The 16,024-nt window shown below is 31.0% G+C and overlaps 2 pseudogenes; one reads left to right on the top strand and one right to left on the bottom strand.

The window, feature by feature from the left end:
• Positions 1–2,399: 2,399 nt before the first annotated feature.
• Positions 2,400–13,719, bottom strand: LOC112506364 (annotated as a pseudogene).
• LOC112507960 lies at positions 5,550–6,044 on the top strand (annotated as a pseudogene).
• Positions 13,720–16,024: the final 2,305 nt, after the last annotated feature.

Consider the following 16,024-nt stretch of genomic DNA (forward strand, 5'->3'; position numbering starts at 1 on the left):
AATTTGTTTACCGATTCTACCCTTATTGATGAAATAAAATAAATATTAATTATTTTTTAATTTTTAATTTCCTAAAATAAAGTAATGTAATCTTAGCCATTGATCAAAAAAATGAATGGATGAGATTGGTTTACACGGTTTACACAAATGAGTCAAGTTTTTATTTGAACGCTCCTCTATATATATATGTGTGTGTGTGTGTTCATATGGTTATTATATTAACAAAAATAATGGGATATTTTGATTTTTGTAACTCCCAATTAATAATATGGAGTTATATAAATTTTTTTACCTAAATATCATTTTCCCCTTTGTTCACATATGTTTTTTGAAATTGTAAATTTAAAAAATTAATTATTTATCATGATTAATCATAATCATTTATTCTAAGAATCAATAGCCAAAATTGGTTAACAAAGTTAACACAATAATCTTGATTAACATTTGAACCAACTCTTATATCTATATATATATATAAATATATATATATATATATATAGATAGATTATTATTATATAGTTAAAAGAGGAGTTGAAATTTTGGTTTACATAATTTAGGGATGAGGCTATACAAGCCCTCTAAATTAACTAACCTATCAATTCCTCTTTCATATATATCAAAATCAATCATTCAATCTTTCCTATATTTCCAACGTGGGTTTGTTTAACAATACCTTAGTTTAAAAAAGTTTTGGAATGAACAAATCCCTTCGATTCCAGTATGAATAGACAATGCCCAATTTAAGCCCGGTTGTTCATGGTAGTGGAGTAGGAGAAGCCCTATCACACAAAATTGCACAATCGTTTGGAATCGTTTTATGAATTGACGAAGGAGGTGTAACAGTTCATCTAATCTCGTTACAAAGTCTGCGTTGTACCATTACCCAACTCTCTCTTCCTCTCTCCCTCATTGTAACATAACAAACGATAACTTTTTTGTTTCGCATTCGATTGCATTCATAAAAAAAGGCTTTTTAATTTGTATTTAGAGGTGAGGGGCGTTTTCGCTCGATAAATTGAGAGATGAATTTTTCCTGAAAATCAAGGACGGGAATGTGTTCACTAAGAGATGAGAATTTTCGATATACAATATTAATTTATTATATAAAAACATTTATATAATATATAAAATATTATTTTAAAAAAATAGAAATCGGTAAACATACGATTTGCCCCTCTCGGCTATCATGAGGGGCAATTGCATGCATCTGCTTGACTTACCTAAGTTAAGGGGGTTAACTCGAAGGACTAATATTTAATATAAAATACAAATTAAGGACCATTGGTGTTTTTAATTAGTTTTAGGGACCAAATCGAAAATTGAGGCACTCATATAATTTACTTTTCCCTTATTATAGGAGTCAACATATTTTATTATATTTTCCAATGCACTGATTTAAGGGGTCATTTACTAAACATTTACTTGACAAATTTTCTCATTGGATGAACATGAAAAGGGCCAAGAATCTTACCGGATAAGAGCGATGAGAATGATGAAGAGTCTTACCCGGTAAGTGAGGATGAAGAGTCTTACCCAGGTAAACGTTTAACCAATAAATTGTTGTATTCGATATGTTTTGATATACTAAAATCTTACGCATCAAAATAAATTATAGTGTTGACTCTTATTGGTAAGCGTTTATCCGGTAAGCATTTGGGTAAACGGCCCCTTACTCAGATGCAGTTCAAATTTGCAGAAACTCAAAAGTTGTAGGTCCATTTGTTAGCTTTCTATATCATCTTGAATCACTTACATCCGAGCTCGGACGAGTAAGATATGCTCGAAATACCATAGCCTCGCGAATCTGTCAAAAATCCTCTTTTAAATACAAAAACACATTAATGTAGTTCAGTTTTACCATTTGAACACAATGATGAGGGGTAACTGACGAGAAAATAAACTAGAATTACACAACTGATCATGGGTGCTGCTATTTTGACCCCCTATTTATGCTATGTTGCCCATTTGAACATGTAAAAATTAAACCTTATTCATATGTGGGAGAGGCGTTATACTGATCATATCCTCTGCTCCACCAGAGGCTTGGACTAGGTGGTTAAGCTCTACTGTTATGACAGCGCTGTGGGGATGGAAAATAGCTCAGCGTCAAGAAAATAGTACAGATGGGTTCAAATCGAACACGAATGGGTCATTTAAAATCACATATAGATTATCTATTTCAGTATTAAATCTGTGTTGTCTATTTTCCAACAGGAAGAGACTTATACATTAATACCAAAAAGAAGCTATGTAACATAAAAGCATTAACGTTACAATAAAGCATTTTATTCAATAACTGATATTTATTGTAACATCTCTACGTTAAAAATACACGTACTTGTAATGTAGCATATGAATAAGTGTTTTTTTCCTCTCGGAAGTCAATTTCCTAAAAGATTTCAATTATGAAGTAAAATAACGACCTGAAAGCCTTTTTTTGACCGGTGATATCGACTGCAAAGCTTATATGGGGACCGATTTCCAATGGAACTTAACGTGAATGATTTAATGTTGCATGTCGGATACGTCATGACAATATAATGATAATTACATAATTATATATCTGTATCTTTTTTGTTATATATCTATACTATATTATAAAACATTTGACAAAAACTTTTAAAAACTATTTTTATGCATGAAGTACTGTTTATTGATGCATATTACTTAAAATTCAAGATTACAAGTAATTTTGCATAAGTATAACTTATTAAAGCTTTATCTTAAAATTCGTGTAACTAACTACATATAAACATAATCAAATACAGGATAAACATCCATTTTAAATATGAAAAATCTTAAATATAAATAAGATAATCATTGAGTTATAACATAATATTTGATTATTATTTTTATAAAAAAATATATTATTAAACCAAAAAAAATTACTTTATTATTAAATGTAAATTAAATTATAATAAAAAATTAAATTAAAAAAGCTTAACCAAAAAAACGAGTTAATTTGATACTACTATCGATTTATTTATTTTTCCAATTTTTATGCTATCTTCAAATTTATATGTCATTAAAAAATAAAAACATTATCGATTTCTCAAAACCACATAAAATCATATTATATCGATAGAGAGAAAGAATAAAAACTAAACATTAAAATCGAGATTTATCACACTACATTCCGCGATTATCCTTCTAGTTAAATTAAAAAGATTTATTCATCATACAATTTATGCATTAATATATAATTATTCGTTCATATAATTTTAGCATATCTTCTCAACAAATCTGAATTTATAAGACGTCAACAGTTTCTAAGTGTCTTAATGGACGGTTTTATAAGACTTAATAAGGTTTTTAGAACACTTTTAATACAAAACATCAACTTACCTATATACCCGTCTTTTGATAGGACAATTATTTTTAACAAACACTTATTCAAATAGTGTCTTATATAAAATAACTAATACGGCGTTTTTTTTTTTTTTGACAAAAATATCCAAAAAAAAACTTGTTACAAATGCCTAGAAATGTATTACAAACTTTTTGTGACACTTTTCGATAGAACGTTGTATTTTTTTGATCTTGTAAATTAAGTCTTATAAAATACTTTAATAAAATAATTTGGTATCAGTTTTTATATTGTGGTGAAGAATAATTGTTTAAAACTGAAAATAGAGCATGATAACGTCCGATCAAACATTGCCTTTGTCCCTAGGCAATAGAAAACATTGATTATGAGTAAAATATTGAATATTATCTTTTAATAAAAATCAAATAGATCCAGTATTATTTATAATATATATATATATATATATATATATACTAGTTGTGTATCCGTACAATGCGGTGGGAGCCATGAATTTTAACAATTTTGAAGTTCCACTGGTTTTGTAAGATAAAATTTAACGATGATATATGTTACACTTGGTTTTTACATATTAATACAATTTGAATAAATAAGAGTTATGGTCCCAATTACAGAATATCGATGAAAAAAATTGTATGACAGTTTAAAATCCAATACATTTAAAATCCAACGTATTTAAACGACTCCACAAATGTGTTCGATTTACACCAAGAGCAAAGAACTAAGAAACTTGAGTTTTAAGATAAACACTCAAAACCAATAACGAAAGCTACAAATTTGACAGATCATAAGCCATGAAAAGACCAAAAAAGATGGGTTTTAGAATGAAATTTCAATTGTTTACCCTCTTTCTTGTCCAGAAACTCAGATTAAAGTTGAATTAATATATGTATATATATATATATATATATATTTCAAAAAAACCCAAGAACATATTAATTCAGAACATATTATACAGTGCAATTTGGACAGCCTAACCCCAAAATATATAGTATATATATAAATAAATAACTATAAAAGTATAAATCGTAAATATTAAAAATATTTTTTCACAGTATATAATATATAATAATACAATTAAGTAAAAAACTATTCAATATTGGACTCATTTCCAAGGTATTAACGAGACGATTATAATGGTGTAATTTGTTAAAACAAAAATGTATTTTTTAAACATGTTTTAATTGATATACGATTATATATGTTAATTTGATAAAAATTTAAAATGAAACATAAAAAAGTAAAGGACGTAAAGGGGTATAAAGTATAAATTTAAAATTATAATTTTAAAAAAATCGGTTGTAAGAGAGTGAGTGTATGTGAAGAGAGGAGGGGGGGTGAAAAAGTGACATAAGGGTAGTATAAAGGGTATCTTGGTCATTTAATATTGTAAGACTTTAAGACTTTTGCTAAATTTGCTTAATAAGATAGCATAGATATATACATATATACTAGAATGATATCCATGCAATGCAGCAAAATACATCTTCATTTTAATATTTTGTTTTATTTTTTGCCTCTGTTGATATAATATGGTTTATATGGCTTTGATAAAAATAATTTTTTTACTTTTGAATAAAAATAAATTTGAAATATATCATGAAAATTTTAAAAAAAATATATCGATATTAATATCAAATTAACTATTTAAAAGTTCTCATTTTTTGTACAATTTCATTAATTCAATTTTTTTTTTTAATTTAATGATGTTCAAACAGGAAGCAATTTATTTTTGGCTTAACAATCAAATTTCTATAAAGATAATGATTCCGTTAGAACTCAATGATTATCATAATTATATTTTAGATTTTTTATATATAAAATGAGATGTTTATCATGTATTTGATGATATTTATTTGCAGTTAGTTATACGAATTCAAAATTGGAGCTTTAATAAGTTGTACTTACGCGCAATTTACTTGTAATTTTAAATTTTAAGTAATATGCATTAATACACAGTACTTCATGCATAAAAATTTGTTTTTAAGAGTTTTATCAAATGTTTTATGATATAATATAGATATATACATATTAGAAGGGTAATCGCACAAACACTAAAAGAGTGGTTGGGACATAGTAAGAATCTAATATCAATTAATGCACATATTTCCCCACTAAGTTTCAACTTCTACTCAATTTTCCGTGATGATTAATAAGATGTACACTCGTATGCTCATTTTTTCATGTCACATAAATGAAACCATCACTTTGATGCAGTGGATATATGTCACCGGAATATGCTGGAAAAAGGATTTTCTCCGTAAAATCAGATGTATTCAGCTTCGGCGTTTTGATGTTAGAGATCTTGAGTGAGATCCCAAATAGACACAATCTTATTGGACAAGTAAGACGAATCCATAAATTTAGAGTGTTCAATAAGTTGCGTTTTAATTGTGAGGTGTTTTTACTAATCGTTTTTTAGGCTTGGACGCTTTATAAAGAAGGAAAAGCTTTGTAACTGGTTGATTCATCTTTGATTGAGTCGGACCATACCTTCAAAATGTTGCGATCAATTCAAGTGGGCTTGCTATGCGTTCAAAACAACCAAGAAGATAGACCAGACATGTCTATAGTGGTTATGATGTTGAGTAGCGACGGTCAACAACCAGAACTGAAGCATCTTGGTTTCTACACGGAAGTTGGTAACGAGAATTCGAACGATGTACAAACACCAAACTCATGCAACAACTTTACAATCACAGATGTAATAGCTAGATAACTGAATTTTCTGATAACATTATATATTTTTTAAATTATTTATTATTAAAATATTTAATTTTAAAAAGGGTACCCGTTATAACAATACATAAAATGTTGAGTTAAAGTTTTGCATACGTCTAATTCATGTCTTACCAATGAAATTAATATACATCAAATTTTAATTTATTTTAATTCATGTTCACTTTCTCTTTTTACATAAGAATACGTCATGATAATTTAATGGGAAAATAAATGAATTTGTATTTTTTTTTTTTATATATTGATATAAAAAAGATTTATTCATCCTTGGAAGACCCAACGGATTCTTCCAATGTATCATTTATGGGTCTAATGAAATTCATATGGATCTTATATATATATATATATATGTGTGTGTGTGTGTGTGTGTGTGGGTGTGTGTGTGTGTGTGATATAATGAAGTACCACATGAGTGGATATAGGAATCAAAATCTGTCGAATCACTATTGGATTTCGTACGGAGAAAAGAAGACGTGGAGACTTAGGTCGGAGCGCAACGTAACTAAGGGATATGTTTTTTTATATAGAAGTACGTTTTTTTATATATTTATGATCATTAATTTATATTATTTTAGTACAATATCAATCAAATTAAATAAATCATAAATAAAAACTGTCATAAATGAATATTATTTATGACATAATTTATTTTTTTGACAAATGATTTTCTCCCTCCCTAATCAAGTGTGACCGACCAACATCAATATTAATAAATGAAATTTCTCATTTTAAATGATTTAGGAATCGTTTATTAAAAACGTACCCGATAAATGTCTACTGATAAAATTCAACATTATTACTTATTTACCGGGTAAGATATTAATCCACGAAAACAACACTATATGCAATAATCTACCCGATAAGCTTTTACCATGGTAAGAGTCGTCGTCTTCATTTACCGGGTAAGACTCTTGTTCTTTGTCTCGTTCTTATCGGGTAAGATTTTTGGTCCTTGTCATATTCATCTGGTAAAGTAATGTGACTTGGTAAACGTTTGGTAAACGGCCCCTTAGTCTCTAAGTTATTTTTATATGAAAAATCAATAAACTTTCTTATTCCAAATGATTAAGTCTCTAAACTATTTTTTTGAAATAAAAAAATCATTAAACTTTCTCATTTTAAATGAATAAGAACGCGACTTTTTATTTTAAATAATAAACCATCGAACTTTTAATAGTCGGTTAAAGTAACTTTTTTGATTTAAAATGATATAAATAACCAATTTTTAAAAGTACAATGATTTATCTATTTAAAAAATATTTAGAGATTTAATCAATCAAAATGAGAAAATTTAATAATTTTTTATTAAAAAAAAGTTTAGTGATCTTTTTATTCAAAAATAGTCCAGAAATTTAATCATTTAAAATGAAAAAAATTAATATTTTTTTATTGAAAAATTAATTAACTATTTAAAATAGAAAAGCTTTTTCATATTACGAAGAAAAGATATATTTAAAGTCAAATAAATTGAATTGAAACAATTAATAAATTGCTTCTAGAACATATTATACTTATATAATTGACAAAAGGTAACTCGTTCTAGAACATGTTATAATTCATTGATTTAATGAATGTCATGCTTTAATTCAAAGATAAACATCAAATCTATTGTACTGATCATCGGTTGACATTTATTGGATGTGAAGGGAATTGAACCGATCTAATCATTCATTGGATGTTGGATTTTGTTAACCGATTCAATTTAATTCAATGAATGATTGGATCTGTTCGGTTCCATACGCTGGATACTTTTATTGGAGATCCGAGATCCGATGAGATTGAATCCATCTAGTGTGTTAATTCAATCAAATTCTCTAACAATGACACAAATTAATTAATCACTTTTAATATGTGTTAAAACCAACACAAGAGAAGTTAATAATTCAAAGCCTCACATAAAACAAATTATGATTCAAGCAATTTGAAAATAAATTAGTTGGATAATTGTTGCATGGACAACTGGATGGTCATCGGATGAGTAATTGGATGTTGATCTGTTTAGTTCGGTTCGGTTTTGGTAGGTTCTACACTACCATCCGAGAACCGACCGATCCAAATTGGATGTTGAAATTTTCAATCCGATCAGATCCAACTACAATTGGATATCCAATTATGGTCGGTCGGTTCTAATTAGATCAGTCGATTTCAATTAGACCAGATTCTGCACACGCCTACCATTCACTTTACACAACCAACATATGATTTTTTGTAATGGAAAGGATTTGGGGAGATCTGGAATTCAAATTCATTCTAATCACATGTTTAGTTTGCACGATTGCTCGGATTTGAAATCTTATAATTTCTTTGAAATCCCTTAAACATAAGATTTTGAAATTACACGAGACGATTGGGATATTATGGGATTTGTATATAATAATATTTAAAAATATTTGCTTTCAAATATTTAATTAATAAAAAGTAATTTAATTATTTTTATAATTTTTTTTTCATAAATAATGGAACTCAGTTATATTCCAAATCTTACCAATCAAATACTTCATGGAATCCAAATCCCTCAAAACTATTACATCAAACCAAACGACCCTTTAAGGGTTCCCAAAAGAAAGAGGCTTGAAAAGATGATCGACCAAATGAAAAAAAATACCAAAAACGAAAAATTGTCTTAAACATTTTCTAATCATGTCTAGGGGTGTAAATGATGTGAGTCGAACTCGAGTATCATTATACTCGACTCAAACTCGAAACCTAATTTCCAAGCTCGAACTCGACCCTTTCTTCTTTTTCTTAAACACCTTTCTTCTTTTTTTTTATAACATATTTTCCTCATTCCTTTACAATCTCTCTTCGTGGGACAATTTCAGTAACTTTTTTTTATAGTTTTTCTTTGTCTTTTTTTAATTGTGATTTTAATGAAAAATAATTGATTAATTTTTATAATTAAAAAATGCATGATTTTGTTTAAATATCTAAAATATAAGACATTTTTATGATTTATATTTTACAAATTTTATCGTAAAAATTGATCATATTTTGAAACTAATAATATATAAAATAATCGAGTATCTCACGAGCTTTTCGAGTCGAGTATTGGGTAGCTTGACTCGCCTCGTTAATATGTCGTTCGAGCCGAGCCAATTCGAGACAAGTGTTGACCGAGCTTTCATCAAGTCGATCTCGAGTAACTCGCGATTGTTTCGTATCATTTACACCCCTAATCATATCTCTCAGAGACTTCATGAGGAACCTAAATAAGTTAATAAGTTATTGATTCCAATTCAAAAATTTTGAATGCACAAGTAACAAGTTTAATTAAGTATATAAGTAATTGAAGGAGTATCAAATTAGTAATCCACATATTTCAAGTATTCTTTTCTATGTATATTCGTAGATGAATGAACACATCCAAATAATTATATAGACTATATTCACATGTGAATAAACACTATCAAATAACTTTATACAATATAATTACGGTGTTTGGTAGCATTGGAATTCTTAAGGTGAGGGTGTTAGGCCTTGATTCCTTGACTTGATAAAATGGTCAAAGCCACTTGAAAAATGCAAAATCCTCTATGCAATTGAAACCCCAGTTGGGCCGGATTGTGGTAAAGCCCACTTAGTAAGGCCCAGTTTTGAGCCTGATCATGGGTCCTTAAATTTTGTATATTTTTATTTCACATAATTTTGTAATTTTATAAAATCGATTTTATATAATATATTTTTCCGATGAGAAGAAGGGCTAAAATAAAAAAACGTAAGAATGGATCTCAATCCATTGGATGCATATTAGGATGAGATGCATCAGATCAATCATCTTATCAATCATGATTCATGGGTGAGTTTAAGATTAAAGATGATCAAAAGTTCTGTTATATTTGATTATTAGAAGTTTTAAAATATAAAATTTGTTGTTTTAATTTAAAACACTTATTTAAATAAAATTTAAAAATACAATTATCCAAAATAAATATCCAGCTAGTTTCACACAATTATGATCAGTTTGTACCAGTCTGACGGTCTTTAGTAGCATCGGGTTTTGACCCAAAAAGTATGATCACGCCCATGATTGAAACGACCTAGCTTTTATGTACTTTTTGTTTATGTTTGTCTTACGTTATCGATTGTTTTCATTAAAGAAAAAATGTACATCGTTTTCAAGAAACTTTCAATTACTGCTTTTTACATATTATCATGTCTCGATCGAGATCAAGTTTAAAGAAGAATTCGTGTGGGAAAGAATGGAAGTGTTCATCTCTCTAGCTCCAAAACTGTAATCGTGATGCTGTATGAGTCTTGTGTTTGCATGCTATATGAATTCTCAGGTCCAAATTTATCGTCTTCGGTATAAAAACCAGGTTGTTTCGGTTCTGGAAGTTGAGCATCGCCGCTCAGCATCATAACCACCGTAGACATGTTTGGTCTGTCATCTGGGCTATTTTGAACACAAAGTAAACCCACATGGATCGATCTCAACACTTCAAAGGTGTAACCTGACTCAATTAGAGATGCGTCCACTAACTCCAAAGCCTTACCTTCTACGTAGAGTCTCCATGCCTGAAAAATGAATTTGTCATTCAAAATAAATCAGCCATTCTCCAAAGTAAAACTCGTTTGAAACTCAAAAGTCAAATATCAGGTTTTTATCGTACGTGTCCAAGAAGGTTGTGGTTGTGAGCTTGATGAAAGAACCCTCTATTTTTCTTCCCGCTTACAATCTCTAGCATCAAAACACCAAAGCTGAATACATCTGATTTTACTGAAAAGATCCCATCTCCAGCATACTCTGGCGACATGTATCCACTGCATCCAAATGATCAAGTTAACAAATTATACGTTTTTATTTTGTGGGTCCCTTTGGAAACGAATATATAAGGACGAGTGTTATGTCACTTAATCGTACTAGAAAAATGATGAATGTAGATTACGTTCAAAACGAATTCTTACTACGTTCCAACGACTCTTTTAGTATTTGTTTCGGTATCATTTGCTCCAAAGCATCTTGCCATACCAAAATCTGATATCTTTGGGTTCATGTCATGATCAAGCAAAATATTGCCGGCTTTAAGGTCTCTGTGGATGATACGTAGCCGGGAATCTTGATGAAGATAGAGTATACCTCGTGCAATCCCGTTAATGATGTGGAATCGTTGTGTCCAATTCAGTGTTTTTCTCTTGGCTTCTTCTGTAAAATAGAATAAAATAACTTAATATATTGTTGGTTTTGTTTTACTGAATGCTTTAGACGTTGCTATCATATTTTTTATGACGTTATACTTACGAAATAAAAATAAGTCGAGTCCAGTATTGGGCATGTACTCATAAACCAACATCTTTTCTTTCCCTTCAATGCAACATCCTATAATCTTAACGAGATTCCGATGTTGAAGCTTGGAAATGAAGATAACTTCGTTCTTGAACTCTTCAACTCCTTGTGTCGAACTCTCGGAAAGCCGCTTCACAGCAATTTCTTGTCCGTTCTCTAGGAATCCCTGTTTTTTTAGATATTCATAAGCAACGCAATTATGCATAAGACGATAAGATAAATAATGAACGTACATCTAAAGACTTAATATTACCTTGTATACTGGTCCAAAACCACCCTCCCCGAGCTTGTTATTGCTTGAGAAGTTGTCGGTTGCATCAAGCAGCGTGGACAAACTAAACAACGGTAGTTCTATATCGCTGTTTTGAGATTCGTATGTTGGTCTTTCCTCTCGGTCTACGTAAAATGGACCAATCTCCACTACAAAAAAAAAAGTATTTGATTCACATGACAACCCATGCAAAATGAAGAATGTTTAGAAAAAAAAAACTCGTGTATCCCTGAATACGATACCTTGTGGCTTCGATTTCCTCGTTCTAACGATCACCAAAAGGCATACTCCTAGTAGAATGGTTAATCCTACCATTATAGGGACGACGATTATCTTCACGTCTTTCTTGCTCTTGTTATCTTTCTCTAAAAAAATAAAAGAAAATGGTTACAAATTCTTGAGTATATTACGGTTTTCATCCTTGTGATTTATTATAGTTTGTGATTTTCATCCCTGTGGTTCGTAATTTATTGATATTTTCATTCTTATGATTTACAATTTATTTTTGTTCCATAACCTGTGTTTTACGATTCTTTATTGTTTTGATCCCTTATATTTTAAAGTAAAAACCAACTTAAAAACAAAAATAACAATAATTTACAAACCATGAGAAGGAAAATTGCAATTTATAAACCCCAGGAATGAAAATCATAATTGTTAATAAATCATAGGGACTAAAATCATAAATTTACTTTAAACTTTTTGGATATATTAAAAAAGAATTACAAATAATTAAGATGCAATTTGGGTTTATGAATGATTCATAAGTCAAATTGTATCCTATTTATTTGATTTAGACACATGATAAAAATGTACCTAATTCAGCAGCCGCCATTCGTATGTATATATCTTGTCCGTTATTACGAAATGAGTTGATATCTATCAGATCACCATACCATATTAAACACCCGATATCATCTTTGATGTCCAAAGTCGAATATGCCGAACAATTACACTCGTTTTTACATTTCACCCGACATTGTTCGAGCGTCATAGTCCTATCGAACCACGAGTTTCGAGTATCGGGTACTTTCACTGACGAATATTTCCGAAACCCTTCTCCAATGCCACAATCCAGCGGTATTTCCCTTCGACACCCGCTCACCCAATCCGATAAATCCCACTCATGTTGGTCTTAGGCGTAAACCCTTTCAGACACCCACAAGGAGGGGATTGCTCGATAGCGCAACTCCCGTGGGGTCCACACAATGCGTATCGAACACAATTATCGGTTGCGGGTGTCGAAAACTCAGACCATCTTTGGGTTCGGTTATTCCAATTAAAACGGACCATGTTGCCTTCCGAAGTTAACATCAACTTGGTCGTAGTGGACCGATTCACCGGTTCGAACTTGTAGTAGATTTCCCTCTCGTTTGAAACATGTTCAAATGTGAAAATTGAATTGGGTGTCAAACTCGGCATACCGGTGTATCGAAGACCATTCCATGATCCAAGTCTCATCTGAATCATATCTGATTTACTCAGATAAATTTGTGGAAAACCACTGAAATCCATATAAACCGTATATTCTCCTTGTGAAGGATCCTCTTCCGATTTCCACGATGTAATGTTCGTCACTACACCTTTCTCCAAGTTTCTCCCAAACTTCGAATCCGGTAGAAACATGTTTCCGGGGTGATCGAAACTTTGCCAAATATAATCTCCGGGATCATCGTCACCACCTTCACGATCGACGACCATGAGATTTCCGGTATCCAACAGCTGCGCTATTGGATTCGGAGCGGTTTTCGTCGTACCCGAGGACCAAATGGTTCTGTTGGTGGTGGAGTCACGAAGCACCAAAGCTCCGTCGGGATGGAGAGTTAACTCACCGGATTTGTTTGTGATAGGAGTTTCTCGATTGGCAACCCAAGCAACGGTGCCGGTTGCTAGCCGTTTGTACCATATCCCTAAGTAGCGGTTGCGGGTGGCAGTGCTGGGGCTAAAGAAGCCGAGCTCGAAGGATTGTTGAGGTGAAACAATGGTTTGGCCATCTCTAATGGTTTGGTTCACGGCGATGGTGTTTGCTGCCATGGAATCAGTGAATGATGCATAGAAAGAGAAGAGGAATGGAATCAAGAATAAGAAGGATGATTCCATTGATGAGTACTAGTGATGCTGTCGATTCTGTTAATTGGATCATATGTTTAAATACAACAAGTGTTTGGAGTGCCTCCAAAGTGTCCTAAAAACATTGACCCACTCAAAGATTATATCCAGTAGAAATAGAATTGGGTTTGTAGAAAATTGAGTGTGGATTTGTTGCTCCTTAAAATACATCTCATCATCATTAAAATCCTATTTTTTATATTAATTTTTATACAATTTCACTACAATCTTACGTCAACTGATATTGGTGAAATGTACAATAAATTTGGTATTTAATATTTATTAATGTTGTATTATAAATTATAATTATATTAGTTCATATATGATATACATGTATAAATAATAAAACATAAAAAATGACACACACACACATATGTATACGCGATGAAATACATAACAAATGATGAAATTTGACTAACACATAGTAAAATTTTAATTATCTGTATATTGTTTGTTCAAATGTGTTTTAAAATTATTATAACAAAATTTATGCGTAGAATTTGTATAAACTAATAAAAGTATGAATATTATTAAAATTCTAATCATTTATCTGATGTAAGAAATAAAATAATGCATCATTGAAATTGAATTACTATAACTTAGATACCATTTATTGAAAGAAATTATACAAATAATTAAATATGAACTAATATCATTTGAACAGTTTTACAAACCCTAAGTTACATATTTTTTTTCTTAATAATATTTTGGATTGGCGTGTTGGTGGGCGTGTATTCTCCAAGATGGTGATCAGTATTCGTGGAAAGTAGCCTAAAAGGGAAAGGGTTGACCTGGGTCAAAACCTGTGGCCAGCGTGTTGCGACCACAATTTTTGCCTCAATTTTCTCTCCATTCCTTATTCGTATATATTCAAAGGTTTGTTTAAAATTATAATTTTGGTCCCTGTGGTTTACACCAATCTTCAAAAGTGGTCCTGATACTTCTATAACTACAATTACGTATTTACGTCCCTATTCTTTTACGTTTTACTTCAAAAGTGGCCCCTCTGATTAACTTTGTTACAACATTATGTTAAAGTAAGGATGTTTAGGTCTTGTTTGTTTTTTATAAAAAAAACTCTTACCGGCGTCTTGTGGTCTGACTTCTTAAGAGATAAGATCATTCAGACTGTTTGTTTGTTTTTCAATTTTCAGAGGTGTTTATGTTTTATTGTCATCTCATCTGGTAAGAGGTAAAACAACCTCTTATTGTTCTCAATCGATTAACCTTAATCGATCATTTCTCTCGATAGATCTTTACCAAATCAATTCTCAAATCTCTCAATTGATATATTTTAATAGGATTTAAATGTGTTAAATACTGTCAATGACATATTTTCGTATAAATGAATGTTAATAATATAGTTTAGATATAAATTTTGTAATGATGACGAATAAATATGTGAAGTTGTATACTTTATCTATAACTTCAACACTATAATTTTTTAATGGGTAAAATAAACAATTTAAACAAATTCAAATATTTATCGGTTTACAAAAAAACAAATAGTTTTATTGATTCAGGTTTCAGACTTCTGCACCACCTCTTATAAATCAGAACTGAAATAAGACTTCAGTAACTCTTAAAAAGCAAACGACATCTTAGACTTTTCATGCATTCCTTTATTCTATTTTCAGAAATTAATATATATTTTTGTAATAAATATTATACACACACACATATACACAGTAACGATTTTTCCTCTACCTTCCACTGTCGGCCCTCCCCTACCGATGACAGGGGCGGATACAGCTTAAGCTGGTTGGGGTCCTGGGCCCCCAACAACAAAAAAATAGGAAAGCCCAAAAAAAAAAAATTACTTTGTATTTTTTTTTAGATGTAATTGGGCCCCCAACAATATGAGGTAGGAGGCCCCTTTGAATTGCAGGAAACGAGCCTGTGAAGAGTGAAGACGTGAAGTAGCGGTGAAGTGGGTTTCGTGTGAAGACATATCACATACGCATACGGCAGCATACCGAATCGATTAGACGATTACCGCATACGACATACGACATACGACTTACAAGCTCACTTCTTCTTCTTCAGTTCTTCTTCTCCTGTTCTTCGTCCAGATCCAGTGGCGCTGTGGCCTGTGGCGGACGGCGAGAAGAGGGCGAGAGGCTGCGTCTGCGAGCCTGCGACTGGCGAGCCGCGAGTGGCCACGCCGACTACCGACTGCGAGGAGAGGCTGCGAGCCTGTTCTTCTTTTCTTCTCCTGTAAGTTTATTTTGTTCTCGCCTCTTTTCTGTAAGTTTATTTTGTTCCTTTGAGGCTTTGACAGTTTGACTACTTGCCT

Source organism: Cynara cardunculus (genome assembly GCF_001531365.2).
Source record: "Cynara cardunculus var. scolymus isolate 2C chromosome LG 2, CcrdV1, whole genome shotgun sequence".
NCBI classification, from domain to species: domain Eukaryota; kingdom Viridiplantae; phylum Streptophyta; class Magnoliopsida; order Asterales; family Asteraceae; genus Cynara; species Cynara cardunculus.